The sequence below is a fragment of the Phasianus colchicus genome, chromosome 1 (assembly GCF_987193195.1).
Source record: "Phasianus colchicus chromosome 1, bPhaCol1.hap1.1, whole genome shotgun sequence".
NCBI lineage: Eukaryota > Metazoa > Chordata > Aves > Galliformes > Phasianidae > Phasianus > Phasianus colchicus.
The window spans coordinates 103,181,972-103,203,406 of record NC_143436.1 but is presented as its reverse complement, the minus strand read 5'-3'; the positions used below and the strand labels follow the sequence as shown (position 1 = coordinate 103,203,406).

Genomic DNA, 21,435 nt, shown 5'->3' with positions numbered 1-21,435 from the left:
AGAGAGGTCATCAAAACTGCTACCTTGGACTTCTGGAGGGTGGACTTTGAACTGTTTAGGACACTGGTAGGGAGAGCACCTTGGGATTCAGTATTGAGGGGTAAAGGCGCAGAAGCAGGCTGTCTCCCCATGCTGTAAAATGAGCTGTTCATCCACCAGAGTGGATGAACAAGGAATTTTTCTGAGACTCCAGGAGAAGAAGAGAGCCTACCTCCTGTGGAAGAAGGGACAGGCAACTCAGGGAGCGTACAAAGAAGTTGTTAGGATATGCAGGGAGAAAATTAGAAAGGCAAAAGCCAAACTTGAACTCAACCTGGCTACTATAGTAAAAAAGAACAAAAAGCTTTTCTAGAAATATATTAACAGTAAGAAGAAAGCTAAGGAGAATGCGAGGAATGAGGATAAGGAAAAGGCTGAAGTTCTCAATGCCTTTTTTACATCTGTCTTTAAAAATCAGAACAATTATCTTCAGGCTATTCTACCCACTGACCTGGAAGTCCAGAGTGGGAAGAAGAATAAATCCCCACGATTCAAGTAGAAACAGAGATGCTACTCCACCTGGACCATCACAAGTCCATCGGGCCAGGTGGAATCCATCAAAAGGTGCTAAGAAAGCTGTCAGGGGTGATTGCCAAGCCACTTTCCATCATCTATCAGTTTTTTTCTGGCCAACCGAAGAGCTCCTAGTGCATTGGAGGCTTGCCAATGTGCCTCCCATCCACAAGAAGGATCACAAGAAGGACTGGAGGAGCTATAGGCCTGTCAGTCTGACCTTGGTGCCAAGGGAAGGTTATGGAGCAGATCATCTTGAGTGAGATCACATGACATGTGAGGGACAATGCAGGGATCAAGTCTAGCCAGCATAGACTCAGGAAAGGCAGATCCTTCTTGACTAACCTAATCTCCTTCTATAATTGAGTGACCTGCCTGGTCAGTGAGGGATTGGCTGTTGATATAGTCTGCCTAGATTTCAGCTAATCTATCTCCCACAGTATTCTTCTAGAGAAACTGGCAGCCCATGGCCTGGACAGGTACACTTTTTGCAGGGTAAAGAACTGGCAGGAGGGACAAGCCCTGAGCTTGGTAGTGAATAGAGTTAAATCCATCTGGAGATCTGTCACAAATGGTGTTCCCCGATGATTGGTAATGGGGCCTGTCTTATTCAGTGTCTTTATTGATGACTTGGACAAGGGGATTGAGTGCACCCTCAGTAAGTTGGGAAGAAGTGTCCAAGCTGGGAGGAAGTGTCAATCTGACTGTGGGTAGGAAGGTGCTTCAGAGGGATCTGGACAGGCTGGATCACTGGACTGAGGTGAGTGGGATGAAGTTCAACAAGACCAAGTGCCAGGTCCTGCACCTTAACCACAAGAATCCCAGACAACACTACAGGCTTGGGGGAGAGTGGCTGAAAGACTGTGTGGGAGAAATGGACCTGGGGGTGCTGGTTGGTGCTCAGCTGAACATGAGCCAGCAGCATGCCCACGTATCCAAAAAGGCCAATGGCTTATATCAGAAATAGTGCAGCCAGCAAGAAAGGGAGGTGATCATCCTCATGTACTTGGCTCCAGTGGGGCCACACCTTGAGTACTGTGTTCAGTTTTGGGCCTATCACTACAAGAAAGACATTGAGGCCCTGGAGTGTGCCAGGAGAAGGACAACGAAGCGGGTGAAAGGTCTGGAGCACAAGTCTTATGGGGAGTGGCTGAAGGAACTCAGATTGTTTAGTCTGGAGAAGTGGAAGATCAGGGGAGATCTTTTAACTCTCTACAACTACCTATAAGCAGGTTGTGGTGAGGTAGGGGTTGGCTTCTTCTCACACGTAGCTAGTGATATGACTAGAAGGAATGGCCTCAAGTTGCACCAGAGGACATTCAGGTTGGATATTAGGAAAAATTTCTTCTCTGAAAGAGTGGTCAGGTGCTGGAAGGTGCTGACCAGGAGGTGGTAAAGTCATCATCCCTGGAGGCGTTCAATAAATGTTTAGATGTGGTACTAAAGGGCATGGTTTAATGGGGAAATATCGATGGTAGGTGGACAATTAGACTAGATGATCTTGGAGGTCTTTTCCGACTTTAGTGATTCTGTGATTCTACGATTCTCATATCCTCCTCTTTAGACACTGAAATGAAGATATCTGGTCTCCCTAGAGCCTTCTCATCTCCAAGCTGAACAACCCCAGTTCTCTCAGCTTGTCCTTGCAGAGGAGGTCTTCCACTCCTTGAATTGTTTTCGTGGCTCTCCTCTGGACACATTCTAACAGGTCTGTGTCTCTCCTATATTGAGGACTCAGCATCTGGATGCAATACTCCAGGTGAGATCTCACCAGCACAGAATAGAAGGGTGGGATTAGCTCTCTCGATCTGATGGCCGTGCTTCTTTTGATGAGATTCAGGATATGGTTGGGCTACGAGATCATGAGCAAATGTTACTAGTGGCAATAATGCTAAATGAGATATGTATAAATATTAAAAGAATTTACTTGCCTGCAGAATGGCTACTTTCTTAGAGGCTTGATTTCTGTTAGTTTAGCACCTTTATGAATTGTAGCAATCCTTGCTGATCCAATTAAGTTTTTCTGGTTGTTTGCTGTGCCTGTCAGAAATCTCACCCCTGTGACTCTCTCACCTCCTCTGCCTGTCGTCTCCTCTCCCCTGTGCATCTGGAAGTTTTCACATTATGAGTTCATCACCACCCAGATGAGAACAATTTCCATTTACATGATTCTCCATAATCAAACCAGCATTATTTTTTAAAAGGTACACAATAAGCAAATAAAGTGCAAAGTGCCTGACATAATGTGTCAATGGACACATTCTACAACAGCCAGCTAGTAAGAAAAAAAGCTATTCTCATTAGCAACATTCTATTTCTGGGTAGTTTCAGGCAAAATGCTGATTTCAGTGCTGATGATAATTTCAGTTGTACTGAGTGTGAGAGAAAAAGCATCCAACTTAAACTTCCTTTCAACATTTATTCCTAGAGCAGAATCTGCTGTCTTAAGAAAAATAACTGCACTTATTCCTTATATAGTACAATCTGTCTCTTCCTTTTGCCTCTAGAAAATTATTTTTTTAAAGGAAATACTAGTGGTACTTCTGTTCATCACAGAAAAAATATTTGCCAGGATGAAAAGGCACGTGTAGGTGTATAATGAAACCTATAAAGAATAATGTGCATCAAGTCTGCAAATAAAGTACAATTTGAAATTTCCCACTTGTTATTTTTATACTGAAATGTCTTCAAAGTAATCACCAGAAAAATCTAAAATAATAAAGAAAACCAACATAACTCCCTCACCCCCTAAAAAAAGAAAAAGAAAACTATCACCACATAACAAAAATGAAATTACTGTTTGGAATTTTGGAATATTTATAGCCGCACAGCAAATAGAACATTTTAAGAATAATTTGAAGAAATTATTAAACTACACTTAGTTTCTTTCAACTTGATAAAAGAATATGCAAAACCCAACATACTTTCTTTTGTAATAGTTAATAGGCACTGAATAGAGATTTACAATTATCACATTCTACATGGTACTTTCTATGACTCACAAATACTACAGTTTCATAGAATAATAGAATCATAGAATCCTCAGAGTTGCAAGGGACCTTTAAAGGCCAGCTTAGATTTCGGCTGGCTTTTCTACCCCTCTACTCTGTGCTAGTGAGGCACAAATATTTGTGAATATCTGCTCATGTATTCTGGCCATTTTCAACTTGTTAAATATAATGCCTTATGAAAATAAAATAGACTGCAATAATACAAGCCACCAGTATAAATAATAAAATCAATTAATTAGCATAAGTTCTTAATATTTCCTTGGATATTTGCTTAGTGTTTGCTTTGGTTAATATTTGCTTTGATGTAGTATCAACTTTCATTATTCTATGTTTTCCTAAAAGCAAGTGTATAATCTTCCATGAGTCCTAGTCTAACATCAAAAGAACTTGCAGTACATTTATATAAAAAATTTTGATTGCATCACAACTCAGGATAAGGTACAAAGGAATCTACTGCTCAGCCTCCCTTTAAATTACCACTTTGAATTCTATGTAATGAAGGTATTTTGACATCAATGCACACGTATTCATAGCATTGTAAAATGCTGTCAACAGATATAATGCAAAGTAATGGATGATTTACAGGAGGACCTGAAGCCCAGAACTTTTCCTTTGTAGACAACAGTCCAAACATTATGCCACAGAGTCATTTTTACTATTTCATTTACTGAAGTACATTAGTAAATATTTTAGCATCCAATTCTAACTGGGAGAACTTGGGAAGAAAGAGATCCTGTTTTCCTTATGACTCCCACCAAGACATTGCAGACACATTATTGAGGAGCTCTGAATTTTATTCTAAGCACCTTTTTTAGGGTAGTGCTGAACCACACTCTCAAAAGTACATAGGTTGCTCTGAAATTAAATCCTTGCTTCTTTCCATGTTGACTACAAGAGATACAAAGAGCACAATAACATCATTTGATAGAGCAAGTTCTCAAGTAGAAAACATGATTTTTCAACATAATCAGCACACTAGCTATGCATTTTCTCCAGCACTGAACAAGAGCCTGCATGCTGCATTCATAAAAATCTGCACCAGAAAAGGGAACTCACTGTCACTGTCACCACTGCTGGAAAAGCACCAGCCATCACCTCACTGTGCTTACATCTACCACTTGGTCTCCATAAATGTCCAGTATGCATCAATGAATGTCAATGAGTGCAATTTTCTTCCGCATAGAGGAATTCATTGACTCAGCTTTTCTTCACATGAATTTCCATGTCAGATGCAGTTTTGTCAGACTGTCCCCCTGCTGTCATCTATCACACAGCAACAAAATGTAATGCAATATTGGTGAGACGGTTCAACCTCTACTGCCTACTACTAACATTTACTGCTTATGTTGTGTGTCAACATAATAAAATAGGAGGCGTGACTTTTGGAGCTGCCCTCGTACATAGGGTTGTAGCTGGAAGACATGTTACTCAACTCTTTTCAATTTCCATTCTTGTCTATCTCCAAAAAACTCTTCTTAACAGTTTTAACACATCAGTATGACTGTTCTATAATAAATTGAGAAAGGTTAGACTTTACTGTAAACTAATTAGTAGATATGTTATTTGGGTTATTCATGATAATGGTTGATGAAAGAGTGAGAAATGGATAACATAACTGTGTTTATTCACATTTCCTTTCTGTTGTTCAGTAAACTCATTGTTGCATTGTTTAGTTGCATAATTGGTTAGCGACCGGGTATGTATCAAAAAGGATTTTCAGATTTACTCATCCATAAATGTCAGGCTCTTAATAATTTTACAGATAACTGTATGTACTGGAAATCACCTATGATGAACACAATATATGAAAATTAAAGGTCAGCATATTTCATGTGCCTGTGCCCAGATACGTAGGCATGTGTGCATAAATGGAGTATTTTCTAAATATCAGACAGAATTCTTTTATGATACTGTACTTTTAAATAAGAAATGACATTGCTTAAAATGGGGATGAAGAATATAATTTCAAGACCTCAAGGTCTCTATTAAAGAAAACTGTATCTGTATAATCATCTTGGCATGATCAAACATTTTTTAAGCTTTTCCAAAAAACTGAAATATAACAGCATTAAATTACCTATAAATTGCAAGGCTGTAATTTTGTGTGCTCATATCTTTTAGCCTTCTCTGGCTCTGACAGAATAATCCCTTAATAATATTTTAATAGATAGATTTCCAAGCCAGTACCTAGCAAAAAAAAAAAAAAAGTCAAATCTACATTGTAATTTAGACGCATTATATTTTAAACCCCTGGTGTCTTTAATTAACTTTTTTTTTTTTTTTTTTTTTTTCTGACTATCCCTGTTCTAATTCTGTTTTCATTTCCATTATTTCAGAGAAAAAAGCAGAGAGTTGGTTCAGGTACCATTTTCATCTCATACTAGTTGTACAAGACAGCCTCTTAAAGTTCAAATACAGCACATTAAGCAACCTAGAAGCAGCAGCAAAGTAACACAGATATTAAACTGAAGTTTGGGATATCCATCTCCTATATTTGTTTCATTTATTTCCCCACCATTCTATTTCATATGAATCATAGAATGGCTTAGGTTGAAAGGGACCTTAAAGATCATCTAGTAACAAACTTCCTGCCATGGACTGGGTTGTGACTTACTAGATCATGTTGCCCAGGTCCCCATCTAACATGGTCTTGAATGCCTCCAGGGATGAGGCATCCGTGACTTCTGTGGGAAACCTGATCCACTGCATCACCAACCTCTGAGTAAAGAATTTATATCTAATATCTAACCTTAATCTCCCCTTTTTTTTGTTTAAAGCTCTTCTCCCTTGTCCTATCACTGTCAATCTCCCTCCTGTTTATAAGCTCCCTTTAACTACTGAGTGGCTGCAAAGAGGTCTCCATGGAGCTTTCTCTTTTACATGCTAAACAAGTCCAACTCTCTCAACCTTTCTTCATAGGCCTGGACACCATATGGGGCTTCACAAGGGCAGCACAGAGAGGGACAATCCTCTCCCTCTTCCTGTTGGCCACCCTTCTTTTGATGCAGCTCAGGACACTGTTGGCCTTTTGAACTGCAAGTACATGCTTCTGGCTCACATCCAGCTTTTCACACCCCAAGTTCTTCTCCACAGGGCTGCCCTCAGTGAGTTCTTCTCCAATTCTGTACACATATCTGGGATTGCCCTGGCCCAACTGTAACATCTTGCACTTGGCATTGTTGAACTTCATTATCTTCATGTGGACCAATTTTCAGTCCTGTCCAGGTCCCTCTGGATGGCATCCCTCCCTTCTATTGTATTTGCTGCAGCATTCAGCTTAGTGTCATTAGCAAACTTGTTGAGGATACACTTGATCCCACTGTCTATGTCACTGAGAAAAATGTTGAAGGGCACTGGTCCCAAGACTGACCTCTGTGGTCTCATGATTAGTCTTCATCTTGACATAATACCATTGATAACAGCTGTCTCATTGCTACCATCCAACCAATTCTTTATCCACCTGATAGTCCGCCTTTCAAATCCATCTCTCCGTAGTTTAAAGATAAAAATATAATGGACCACATCAAAGTCCTTGCACAAATACAGGTTGACAACATCAGCATTTCCTTTGTTAGCCAATGTTTTCAATCCATCATAAAAAGCCGCTGTTTGTTTGTTTGTGTGCATGGTCTGCCCTTGGTGAAGCCATCCTGGCTGTATTGGATCACCTTCTTGTCTTGCATGTGTGCTTACATAATTTGCAGGAGGATCTGCTCCATAATCTACCCAGGTATAGAGGTGAGGCTCATTAACCTGTAGTTCCTCAGTCTTCTTTTTTCCCTTTTTTAAAATGAGAGTGATGTTTCCCTTTTTTCAGTCACAGCAGACTTGGCACAACAGTCATGACTTTTCAAATATGATATCACTTCACTCTTAAGTCTATCAAGTAGTATTTATAGAACGAAGAAGGAATATTAGCCTTGTAATTCATACATGTTGAATGACAGACACAGACAAGACATAGGACAGGCTTCTACAGGTATACAGAACTTCTATGTTACAAACTGGGATTTTCTTTTGGTCTAAGATAAAATTGGGTTATCAAATACAGGCAAGAACTATTATAGTGGTTTGACTGTTTTTACCCCTTGTAGCACATTGAACTCTACTATGAAACATTTTGTCATTTACACAATTTCTTAGATTTGCAGAGAGCCCAACCACTAGCAGCAACCTCTCCTGCTTAAATAAAGAGGTTTTTGTTTGTTTGTCTTAATGCACTTAAGTCTTCTCTACTATAATCTTAAGTTATTATCCTGTAGTATAAATGAATCTGTGCTATCTACAGAGAATAGTGGGTTACTGAATTTTTGTGTTTTTTACTTTCTATTTATATTTTACTTTCATACCATCACCACCTGCAAGTCCAGGGAATTGATTCTAACAACACCTCTATTCTCTCCCACTGCCTCATAAAAAAAAGTTTCTGTGGTCTCAAATAATCACAAATTCATGATTTAGGAGAAAAAAGTGTAGTAGAGAGAGAACATCTAGGACCCACTGCAAACATAAGCAAGGTTCAACACAACCTTTGAATGAATTGCTTTATTTCCCAAGGGGATAATACAACAGATCCAATTTGGTAAAGCATATATGAATATAGAAATTGCTATGTTTGAAACCTAATTCCTCACATTTATTCTATAGTTACTATCATTCTGATCTGTATAAAGCTTGGGAAATCAGGGATATTTCTGAGGCAGACTCAACTTCCCAGGGAAGCAGAAAGCAAACTTTCAAGAAAAACATCTTCTAAAATGAACTTTGTGTTGTTTATCTGTTCCCTTTAATGCATTCAGAAGAAAATTAATTATTAATTATTTTTTAGATATTTAGGAGTGCAGCATTCACTCAGTTTCACTTCCCAATGTTTTTTTGTTTTGTTTTGTTTTGTTTTTTCCTATTTAGATTTCATAACTTGAATACTTTATAATACTTGCCATATTTTTGTTATGATGAAAATTATGGTTCTGTACTACAATGTCACAATACTACAATGTACTACTGTTTTCTTGAACAGGTTTATTTTCCCTTGAATGTACTCAAATCTCCTAACTGAATCATATTACCTACTTTCTAGCCTCTTGAATTTTGGCTGCATTTGAATGCCACAGTGAACTCATTCTAGAAAAAAAAGAAAAAAAGCATTAGAAGACAAAATTTTCAGAGTTACATAGGAAGTTATAACTTCTACATTAGTAAATACTTGTGATGATGGATGCTGCTTCTTTTCTTTGCAGTTTCATCCCTTCCTGTGCACAGAAATACAATAAACTTAACAAAATGCATTGTTTCTTCCATTTCTTAATGAAACAATTGCTCCAAGCGTTTAGAGAGGGCAAGGCAATCTTTCCATGCTTCTACTATCTTGACTTATCCAGTCCTTTTCTTTACTGCATTGTTATCTGAAAATTAAGTACGTTTTTCTCTCCGGCTCATTTTCCCAGTTCTTTAGGTTTCATGTAATCCCAAAAGTTATTGACCCCAGTTTAAAGTAGGGGAAGAGATAGCGAAAGACACCAAAATCTTTTTTAAGGGTCAAGATATTTTAGTAAGTATTCAAAATACATAATGCCTGGCTTCTTCTGAAGTACTTAAACGTGATAATGGAAATAGACCTTTACAGCAATAAGGGGCTAACCAGCAATGTTCTGTAACATATACAAGATGATACAAAAACAGGGAAGCCAGAAAGTAAAACTTACTTGTGAATATAAAAGAAAATATACAATTTATTTTGTATGTGAAGAAAGAGCAAATAGCCTAGCAGAAGAACAAGTACATGGAGTGGTGGCTGAATATGCAGGCTGTAAAGAAGGGAGTGCCAATGCTGAGGTTGTAGAGCGACTGCAGTTAGCATAAAACTGACTTAGATATATTGCAACACTTACTTAAAGTATCAGTACTGATTTGGCTGTGGTAGCACAAAGTGCTGCATACGCTGAGAAACCAAGCCAAGCTGCAGGTACATGAATCTGTGCTCTGCTCTCAAGACTAAAATCCCACTAGTGTACAAGATAGCTGTTACAGATCAGATCAGGGATCTCAAAGCAGTTGCTTTTGTGCATGCTCTGGAGATGTAATCTAACAGAGATTTTTTTAAAAAATGAGGGTGATGAAGGGTAGAGAGGCTGTCAGGGCTGTGGGTGGCAAATTTAGAGACATGGTCGTGCATGAGACAAAACAATCAGCATAGAGAAGCAGAGACTGCTCTGTTTCTCCAGATTGCACATTAAAAAAAAAAAAAAAAAAAAAAAAAAGATACAACACTGTGATCTGACAAAAATGTTTTGCTCAGAATAGACTGTGCATCTAATAAGAATGGCTCAATTTCCACTAGGCTTTTTAAACCACTTCTTCTCTATACTACTTTTTCATAACCCTTTTGTGACAGGGTATGAAGTATTTACTTTTTGATAATTAGTGCATGTTTTCATTTTTTCCCTTCTTTATTCAATGACTTTGTTTGCATTGTTTACTCAAATGCCTGGTACTGACTATGTGGGAGTTGGGAGCTCACAAAGATAAATGAGATTGTTGACTCCTTGCAGCACTACTGTTCAGTCTTCCTTAGGCTTATTTAGGACTCAGTGTAATGGCTATGTATTGCATACACTGTATACCTTCTGCACTTATTTTTTTGCCTACAATCTTAACTAAATATTTTCATTTTTTCAATAGAAATTAAAAAGTGATTCAAGAGAATATAAAGGCCGTAAGACAGTTAACTCAGAGCATTTTACATATAATTATATATTCAGGATGTAAAATACCTGCTTCTGAGTCCTGAAAAAGTCTGTGAGCATTGAAGCTTGATATTAAACATCCATTTGAATGATAAGTGATCAAGATAGATTTGACAAGAAATGATAAAACTCTCTGAAACTGCCTAGGTATGATAGCAAGTGAAATAAATAAGGAAAGGTAGAAAAACAAAGCCAAGCAGCTCGTCATTAACATACTCATAGAACTGGAAGGAATCACTTATTCTTCTGTGCTATGTATAGAAGACAAAAATAACAAGAGATTGTTATTAATACTTATCTAAGTGATCCAGCCTAGAACATTTCCATCATTAGAAGTCTCAGTTGACTTTAAGGTGTTAAGCCATTTTGTTTCTCTATTTTTTCAGGTTCATTAGTCCTAATAAATGTTTCAGAGTCATCAGTTGGTTTCATCTCTTTAGGCTGTTGTTCTTCAGAGGGTTTTCCTGTAAAAAAAAAAAAAATAATAATAATAATAGTCATAAAAAAATTAAAAAGCATGCACTGGATCATTTCAGTTAGTGTATTTTTGGAGACTAGAGATTTTCCAAAGACTAGGTGCCATTGATAAAACCACTTATTTTACATTTACACAGTTACATTAATCTGTTACCTTCAGCTGAACTGTTTGTGCTTTAGGATTTTTTTAGTTTGATTTTGTGTTTTTTTTTTTTTATTATTTTTTATTTTTTTAAAGGGAAGGGGGTATTATTGTTTTTGTTTTTTTTTTTAACATTTTTACTTTTTTTTTTTTTTTTTTTTTTTACATGTTGGGACATCTCTAGGGAACAGTTCATAGCAAGTTCAGCTCTAAGCTGTTTTCCTTGGATCTCTGCTTGCTCTAGAGCCAGCACAACTTGATGTTTTCAAAATTGTGGCTTCTGTTATTTTCTAGAGATGTTGAATATACTCTCTAAAGTGACTGCTATACTGTTTGGTCACAAATTCTAATACTTTGGGAACATTTGTAAAAGGAACAGCCACCTTCTCACACTGGGGCTCCTATACCCATTACCCTGGGAATGCATATGGCAAGTTAAGGAATTAATGAGTCCAGAGAACTTTGAGACTCGAGGGTAATTTTCCTCCTGCAGCCTGCTAGGGCTGAGCATATGTTTACGAAAGGCAGGCAAAAACACAGCCAGCCACTAACAGATGTACTGAGACAGGAGAACTGTGCTTTTGCAGGCAGCACATGCACATAAACAGCACACACATAAACAGGAACGATACAAATGGCCTCGTCCTGTTCTTACTCACTAGCTAATCAGGCTTGATGCATACCAGCAGATGTCACGCTTGTATACATCTCCGTGGCAAATGCTGGCATCTTTTACACAGACCACATTTTACACCACATGCTTCTGGCCCCCCCAGAATAATAAAAAAAATGCATCTAACATATACAGTGGTGGCTCACACAAATGCTTGCTCCTAGTACATCCTCCTAAACAAACAAACAGAAAGCAAAATGCCGCACCAGACACCTTCAGGACAGGTGTCACACAAGCATGCCAAAGGCACAGTGCCACTTGGGTTGATGCACTCTGTACTTTGAGGGGTAACAATATACTCAGACCAATGAATGGCATGGGTTGAGGCTTGAGATCTTTCTTGAACCACTGAACTCAGTGAAAAGTAAAAATTCACACCATGAGTACACCAAGATGATTCTGCCCAAATGGCACGTAAAAGCAATGCATAGCATCACTGACAAAAGAATAGGACGACTTCATAGCAGAGACACCTGTAGCCTCATTCCACATCAAATGTCACGGAGTAACTCTTAGGACAAAACCCCACCACTCAAGAACACAGAAATAAAACTTTGGATTTTTATTCACTAACTGGGATTGGTATAGCAAGGAGATAACAATCCCTACTCTGTCCCCTTTCACCACCTCTCAGAGAACAGCTTCCAGTTTCCATTGGCCAGGAGACAGTACACTTAAGCTGGTCAAGCTGTGCAGTCCTGTTTGACACCTGGCCTTTGCCAGCAGTGGTTCCACCTTTGGTTCAGCCTTGTACATGGTGTTGGTTGCCCATTGATGTGATGCCCTGCAAGGGACAATTACTTTCAGGTTTTCCTGCTTTCCAAGGTAAGAATGGGTCAGCAGGCTGCCCTGGAAGCAAAAATAACCAGCACTGTCATGGGATGTTATTAAAGGGGGCACAACTGGTAGACTGAAAGAAGGGTTTGCGCTCTTTTAATCAGCACTGGTTAGACTGTATCTAGATACTTTGTCCAGTTTGGGATCCCCCAGCACAAGGAAGACAGTGATAAAGTAAATCAAAGTGGGGAGAGAGCCACCAAGCTCTTTAGGTCCTGGGGCACTTGCCTCATAGGGAGGAATGGAGAAATCAGTGATTAGCTGATTAGTGATGGAGAAGAGAGAACTACAGGGAATCTTAGTGGCTGCCTGCCTGTAACTTTGTGGATGTCAAAGAGCAGATAGAACTGATGGTGCAAAGCAAATAGAGACAAAAGGCATAGACTGAAACAAAGAGGTTCAGGTTGGATATAGAGACAAACTTATTCCCCATAAGGGACTGTTAAGCCCAGAAGCTGTACAGGCTCCACTGTTGAAGTTTTTGAAACTTAACCAGAAAAAATTCCTGACCTTCTTTTAGGCAAGAAATAGATAGATCCAGAGACCTCCAAGGGTCTTTTTGTACTTTAATTATTCTGGAGTTTATGATATTTTTTTCCTCAAAGATAGTGTATTTATTTTTAAAGATTATTAAAATAAATGTTATATTCTGAATGTCATTTTGCAATGATACTAACTGATCAATGTAAATAGCTTGGTTTATCTTTTTTAAATTTTTTAAAATTACTGAGATGTCATGCATTTACAAATAATAATGGATTTTTGCTTACTATGTGCAAACTAAGGAGTTTTGTATCAATATAAATTGTAACATAACAATGCAAGATTAAAAACAGTGCTACCATAATATGGCATAGATCAGCATCTGTAGTAAAAACATCATTTGCATAATGTATTTATCATAGAAATATTTTTCATATTCAATTTAGTCTTTTTTCTCTCTTTCAATATGATATAATGATAAAATGCATACAAACATGCTCTAAGAACACTCACAAGAACAAAAGTTTCATATGAAAGGAGTGGGTTTTAGTGCTTTTGTCAGCAGGCAGCTGAAGCTGAAATGATGAAGCCTAAATTATATATAATCTGTTTTGTCACCACAAACTGTGTCCTAGTTGCAGTGGAAAACAGGTGAGAGAAACTGCTGCACCCTTCTTTGTAGATAGTCAGTGAAAGGAAAATATTTAAGGTCTCAGAAAGCAGTTTTACAAGAGGCTGATACTGGAATATGTGTCCTTAGATCATCATCTGTTATAGTGCTACAATATTCTGGGCCAAAGTTTCTCTTCTGAAACTTTGCTGGACCTTCACTAAGTCAGAAAAGAGATTCACTTACTTTCAGACTAGAAAACCATGTCTAATTTCTGCATTAGAAATCTCATTTATTTCTGTTCACTCCTGTTTCTTTTTTTCTGGTTTTTATTTTCATACATTCTTTCTTCCATGTCACATACACATGTAGAGTGGGGTCTTTTGTTAAACTGACCTTGCTAAGATAGTGTTGCTCTAATAAATTGTCTCATCTCTTTGCCTTCTCTCTGAGGATAACTCTAGGAGTACACTGCTCCTCACACCCAACTGAGATTCGTTTAAGTGTTACAGAGCTGACAAAGAGACAAAGAATGTGACAACAACCAATCTAGTTTTCCCCAAAATTAACAGGAAAAAAGGAACAGTCAGAGGAAATTAATCTTAATTTATATTCTCCTTTCCTCTCCTCTTCTCTCCTCTTCTCTTTTCTCTTCCATGGTTTAATCCAGACTATTTCTAAATCTCATGCCATTCTTACCTACTTTTTACTAGTAAATGCTTACTGTCTTATTTTATTCTGCCATTGAATTAGTAGGCATGGCAAGTGAATTTCTTCTTATTTGCAGCTCCTGATATCTAAAACAGCTTTCAATGCTAATCCATTTCTTAGGTTATTAATCTTAATGGAAATCTCTATGGAAAACACTATCTTTTCAAACCTCTCTCAGATTTACCCTATTGTTAGATGCTTACTTAGTTCTATAACTACTTCACTAAATTTGTAAACAGTTCTGCATAAGGTGCTGTGAAAGATGAAAATCAAAGCAGTTTTATATATTAAAAAAAAATAATAATAGGAGAGAATGAAGCAGGTGTTTTTTGTTTTGTTTTGTTTTGTTTTTCTCTGCAATTTAAGGGCAAAAGAGTTGCTTTTTCATAGCAGAGCTTTTTCATTTTATGCTCATAGTAATTTTATGTTGCATTTCAAAACTTCACAGATTTAAACATATCTGAACAAGGAGAAATGTTAAATAAGAATAATATTCATAATAGTAATATATGTACATAAAACAGTTTTTACTGGAAACTAGGATGTATTCTATTTATGAATTGATAGTGTTTATTTATTTAATTATTTTTAAAAATGTGCTTTCATCCATTTTAATGTTCTCTTCCATTTCTCCTTCTGTTGTTTTTCGATAGTTCATCCAAACAAACATTCGGCTGTGATAGATGGTATCTATCAGCAGATTCATCATTCATCAGCAGCTGAAATGCCAGAATGTTCACACACTTTAAAATGTTTATTTCTTCTTGCCTTGACTTATTGGATTCATCCACACATTATTACTACTTGAGAAGAAATATCTTAATGTATCCAAAGACGACACAGTTTTAAATACCAGATAGATGTTCATACTACCCCTTTGATACAAATTAGACAATCTCATTTTCTACATTATAGCGATCAGACACCTTTCCAGCCGTCCTTTTCAAATTACACTGCTATCTAGCATCATATCACTAGTTGAAAAGAGAAAACTGGCATGTTCAAATTCAGTTTGATGAGATGACATTTTTTATTTTACTGTTTCATTTAAAGATACTACTTCAGGGAGTCACACATGCAAAAGACATTCCTGAATGCCAGATCTACTAAAAAGCTAATATAAACCTCAAAAATCATGTTTTAATTTTAAAGTCTTCTGGTGTAAACTCTTCTAAAATCTAGAGGAGTGGAACTTCCATATGACATTTTGAAGTTCTCAAAGTAGTGTACACAGGAAGTCACATATAGAGAGAGAAAGACAGCTGCAGCAAATACCTCATATAGCCTCAAAATGTCCTGTAAAGAGAATGAAATTCTTATTCAGACTTGTCTCTTCTGCTAAACCAAACATCTTTCTTCACAAACATTTATATTCATGATTCATAGAAGAAAGAGTGGATATCACAATTAAAGCTGGAAAAAAAAAAATAAAAAATGCTGTAGTTAAATCATGTAATCTTCATTATTTCTATCTTTACCAGCAATCTTTCTCCCATGAATTCAAAACTTATAATAGTAACAATTACTTGAATTAAAGTGCATGTCATACTACGACAGGCCTCCAAATATATGGCTGCTATATTTCTTCTAGATAACATGAAAAATGGGTGAGCAAGCATCACGTTTGTCACCTTCTGTTTTGGAAGAAGAAAAAGGTAAATTAGCAATGATGTCACTGAGTACACTTTCATAAGTGGTGAAGTGATTTTAACTTCTACAGTATTTCAGTGATAGTTTCTGTAACATCTAAACTGACAGTTTAATTTCTCTTCCAAGTTTTAAGAAATTCTATTATTTTGTTGCCATGCTTCTGCAATTATAACAGCAAATTTAAATGCAAGGAAAGCAGTCCAACTTCTTTAGGAATGACTCAGTATCTTTCAGTGAAATTTTATAGAATTAGTAATGTATTTTTAAAGCATTTGTTAACATACCAATTAGGGGAAAAAAAGAGAATGAAAGGGAAGGAGAGGAGAAGGGAAGGGAGGGGAGGGGAGGGGAAGGGAGGAGAAGGGAAGGGAAGGGAAGGCAGGGGAGGGAAGGATGCGGAGGGGAGGATGGGGAGGGGAAGGGAAAGGGGAATGGGAAGAGGAAGGAAAAGTGCTGATAGAATTAAATTTGGCCAGAGAAGTCAAGGGCAACAAGGAAAGCTTCAATAGACACATCCACAGTGAAAGAAACACTAAGGGAAATGTAAGCCCTGTCTGCAAGAAACAGAAAACCTAGTTACATGATATATGGAGAAGGTTGATTGACTTTTTGCCTCAGTCTTCACCTGTAAATAGCCACACTGCCCATATCACAGAAGGGAAACACAGGGAGTGATAAAATAAAGAACTGTCCAGTGCAGAAGAATTTCATGCTAAAGACCATCTAAGGAACTTGAAGTTGTGCAAGTCCTGATGAGATGAATCTATGAGTCTTGAGGGAAGTGGTAGATGAAATTGCTAAGCAGATGCTTCTGGAAACTACTAAGGCACACAGAAAAAAAAAAAAAAAAAAAAGACGTGACTGACTGGTGACAGCCATCATGGATTCATTAAGGACAAATCCTTCTTGACAAATTTGGTGGCCTTCTACAACAGGCTTATAGCGTTGATAGATAAGGAAAAAGCAACTGGGGTCCTCTACTTGGACTTGTGCAAAACATTTGACATTGTCCCACACAACATCCTTGTTCCTTAACTGGAGAGACATGGATTTGATGGATGGACAATCAATCGATAAGGAATTTAACATCTCTATCATCAACATGGATCGAGCAAACTCTCAGCAAGGCTGCAGGCGACAAAAAGCTGTATGGTGCAGTCAACAAACTGGAGAGAAGGGATGTCATCCAGAGGAAACTTTACAGATTTGAGAAGTGGCCCCATGGGAAACTCATGAAGTTCAACAAGACAAATGCAAGGTTCTACACCTGGGTCATGGCAACCTTAAGCACAAATACAGGCTGTGCAGAGAATGGATAGAGAGCAGCCCTGTGGAGAAAGACTGGAATGGACTCAAGCACTTCTCCTATGAAGAAAGGCTGAGAGAGTAGGAATTGTTCAGTCTGGGGAAGAAAAGGCTCAAGGGAGACCTTACAGCAGGTTTTCTTTACTTAAAGGAGGCCTACAGAAAAGCTGGAGAAGCCTATCAGAGTGAAGTGATAGGAAAAGGAGTAATATCTTGAAACTGAGAGAGTAGATTTAGATTAGATATTAGGAAGAAATTTTTTACTTAGACAGTGGTGAGGCACTGGAAAATGGCTGTCCAGGGAAGCTGCAGATGCTTCATCTCTAGCAACATCCAAGGCCACATTGGGTAGGGTCCTGGGCAATTTGGTCTAGTTAGAGGTATCCTTACCTATGGCAGGGGGATTGGAAATAGATGATTTTTAAGGTCCTTCCAACCCAAACTATACTATGATTCTATGTCTTGCTAGCAGAGCTGGAAATAAACTCATGTTCTTGATTTACTGTCCATAGATTATTCCACTGTGGATCACTATTCCTCCATGAAAATACCATACAGACCCATAGCTTTGGCAAGAATCTGCTTTGAATTTTGCTGGCATTCTGCATCTTATAAATCAAAACTGTAGTCTATTTTTAAACATATTTCAGGTTGGAGCTCATCTTTTCTGTCTTTTCTGACATAGTCCTGAAGGTGGTATTACATGGAGAACTGACTGTCAAATAAATAATGACTTTTAATATTCATACATTCTTTTCACAACACTTTAGTTCTCTGACAGAGATTCTCAGTGGGAAGAAGGGACCAGATAAGCCATATATCTGAAAATGAATACCATTACTCTCAGAACACACATATGACTAAGAATATTCCTGAAGACCCAACTAGCAAAACTGGCATTTGATTCAGTTCATGCCACAGTCCCCCCCAAGACTGCCCCCCTGTTAACTGAAATAGATGTTTGATTATTTCTGGCATGCATCTTATAAGAGAGAGAGTAGTACCTGAAAATGCTATTACATAGTGTCCATTAATTAGCACTGTTACATGGTGCAAACTATTGCATAGTGTATCAATTTCTAGTTCAAGCAATAAGAGTATATTCATCTTTCATATAAGCTATAAAGGCAAATTAATATTAGATCACTACTAGCAAAGGACAAATTTTAGGGCCAATTTTTTTTGCTTTAAGTGATGCAGATGAAAATAATGACACATTTTGGTAGACGCAGAGCAAGCGAGAAGACAGTTCTTTTGGGTTAATAAAATATTCAAATTACAAAATTTTAATGCAAGTCAAAGCATTAAAAAATAGAGGAAGTTAATTGATTTTAAATCTAAGCCATTCTGCTTTTATGTTGAGTTTTATATCTGAACGTATTATTTTGCCATGCTACAATTTATGATTTTATAATTACATTTTCCTGGTATTGCTTTATTTCTTAGGAAGCTTCTCTATTCTTGCATATAAGCAACAAAACATATTACAGTTGTGAAGATAAGAACCAGAATTTCCTTCCCAGCTGCTACTGTCAGGTAGGGCTTTTACTGAAAGAGTAGTGATATATTTTATGATTTTATTTGTTTTGCAATATTCATGAACTACTTAAAATATGGGAAGGAAGTTCACTACATTACACTAGTGTTCTCCCATGCATTTATTACAAACATAGAATGCATAATTTATGTATATAAATAAAGTCAAAAGACAAACAATAAAAGAAAGTTAACATTCAAACATGAAGTCATCAAAAATTGCATAGGAAGTGATTGCCCCCTGTACTCAGGAGGAAACACCTTTAATACTGTTTTCAGTTTTAGGCATTTCAGTATAAGCAAGATATTGAGGCACTGGAGTATATCCACAAAAGGGCAAACAGTCTGGTGAAGAATCTGGAGTACAAATCTTGTGGGGAGCAGCTGAAGGTATGGGGACTCTTTAGTCTGGAGATGAAGAGGATCAACTGTTCTCTACGACAACATGAAAGAAGGTTGTAGCAAGGTTAGTGTCTTCTATGAGGAAGCTAGTAATAGGACAATAGGGAATAGCCTCAAGTTGCACCAGGGGAAGTTCAGATTGGATATCAGGAGAAATTTCTGCTCTGAAGAGCGTTGAGGCAGCAGCACAGGCTGCCCAGGGAGGTGGTGAAGTCACTATCCCTGGAGGTCTTCAAGAACCATGTGGATGTGGCACTGAGGGACATGGTCAGTGGGCATAGTGGGGGTGAGTCAACAGTTGTACCTGATAATCTTAGAGGACTTTTCCAACTGTCATGATTCTATGGTTTTGTGATTCACTTATGAAGTCTGTTGTGTTGCTTTGTACTTTGGGTTTTGGTTTGGTATTTCATTCCCCCTACACAGTTCAAGAGATTTTGATACTCTTTATCATCAAAATATAGAAAATGCATATTATTTTTTGGTAGAATTACAAAGACATAGATCATGGGTATCCAATCTTTTGGCTTGCCTAATCTGCATTAAATGAAGAAGAATTGTCTTGGGCTGCATATAAAACTATATCTAATGAAACTATATGTAATATAGTTAATGTATATAAGTAACAAAACTTTTTTTAAAGGTATTATTAAAATATTTTTTTAAAAAAGGGGTTAAAGCATAAAGCTAGTGTGTATTTGTTTTTGTTAAACTAATGCACAGACAAGTTGATTTTCACCTTGAAGATGCATGTTTAACTCATATAAATTAGTGATCAAATCCACCAAAAATGCTAAATCTGTGAGCCATTTTTCATGTTCGAGTACTCATATGAATTTTCCTTTTGATTCCATACATTATTTGATTTCATTTCACAAATTAGAAAATCTTTTTAGCATTTTGCCTTCCTAGCCACTGCACCTCTTAAAGAGAAGAAAATCATCAGAAACCTTCTTAAGAAGGGGAATCAGGGAGAGATGGGCAAACAGTCCTGATAGGATAAGGAGCTTTAGTATCACTTTTCTAATGTCCATCACCAACAGCATTCTTCAGCAAAGAACTGAGTGAAACCATCTTTTCTGAGCAGTAATTCCTGCATTCTGAGAAAACAAAAAACAAAAAACAACACTTTGAAAGAGCTCAATTGTTACAAGAGTTGAGAGATACAACTGAGCATAACAAGTTTATTCCAATGCCCAGACTGTTCAACTTATACTAGATTTTTCAGGTTTGAACTTAAATGATTTTTAAAGAAAAAGAGTCAAAAAATAAAAAATATATACATGACAGAAAATATAAGTACACATAGATGCCTGGTAAAGTAACAGCAAAGTATTTGTCACTTTCAAAAGCAGAGAAAAGTAATTAAACTCTAATCATGTTTAACGACTTCTATTTGACATCTTCTGAGACTCATGAGACAAAAAGACAAGCAGTTGATACAATCTAAATATGAGAAATGCTTCACTGAATTGAATTTGTTGAAGTAAATTACAGCATCTGAAACTTCATGAATTTGACCTCAAATATCAGTGTTTAGAAGAGTGAGATTTACACAGGGGGAACAAAACAGGACAAGACATGAGTAAGATGATTCACAGTAAAGACATCTTTGAGTCACTCAGAAATTCCTTGTCCAGTATTTTCTGTCTGCTACATTATTGGCAAGACTATCACCTGTCTCTAACAGCTTCCCTCTAGATAGGGATTAGGCAGTACGTTATTATATCTGCCTGATCAATGTCAAGGCTTTTGAAGTCTGGGACTCCTTTATGTGCTTATTTACTCTTTGTTACCTTCTTACTGTACCAAGAGAACAGGCACTTGCTAGCTATTTTTCCATGTAACACCAAGTTTGAATAAAAACTTTCCATGTCTGACATAAAGATTTCCATGTGGATTTTCCTTGGTTCAAAACATCACTGTCCAGCAAATAAAAATGAGAGGGAAATAAAAATAAATAAATAAATAAATAAATAAAAAACAAACCACCACAACAACAAACACCATGAAAGGGAGAATGAAAAGACATCTTTACCAGTGACAGCTATACCTATCTCAGAAGCATCCTTTCCACCATCAAGGCTGCTGGCACTCAAGCCTTGAATTGCCAATCTTACTAACGTTCACACAGGACTGAAAATGAAATAGGACAGCAGAACCAATTATTTAGCTATGATTTTTTGTCCAAATTTGCTTTCAGTAAACTCTACTTCTTCAAAGATTGTCAGCAAGTTTTTTATCATTTTACATGAAAATCAAGCATTCATTAATAAGGATAGCATAAGCTGCCTGCAAAA

The 21,435-nt window shown here is 37.2% G+C and overlaps 1 long non-coding RNA gene across 1 annotated transcript in view; it reads right to left on the bottom strand.

Moving 5' to 3' along the window:
- Positions 1-2,489: 2,489 nt before the first annotated feature.
- LOC149919919 (uncharacterized) overlaps positions 2,490-21,435 on the bottom strand; it is a 63,273-nt gene continuing 44,327 nt past the window's right edge. The window contains exons 3-6 of the long non-coding RNA XR_016463295.1: positions 15,518-15,655; positions 8,637-10,773; positions 5,641-5,750; positions 2,490-2,659 (exon numbers count right to left, since the gene is read on the bottom strand). This is a non-coding gene — a long non-coding RNA (uncharacterized LOC149919919). The remainder of the gene's footprint in view (positions 2,660-5,640; positions 5,751-8,636; positions 10,774-15,517; positions 15,656-21,435) is intronic.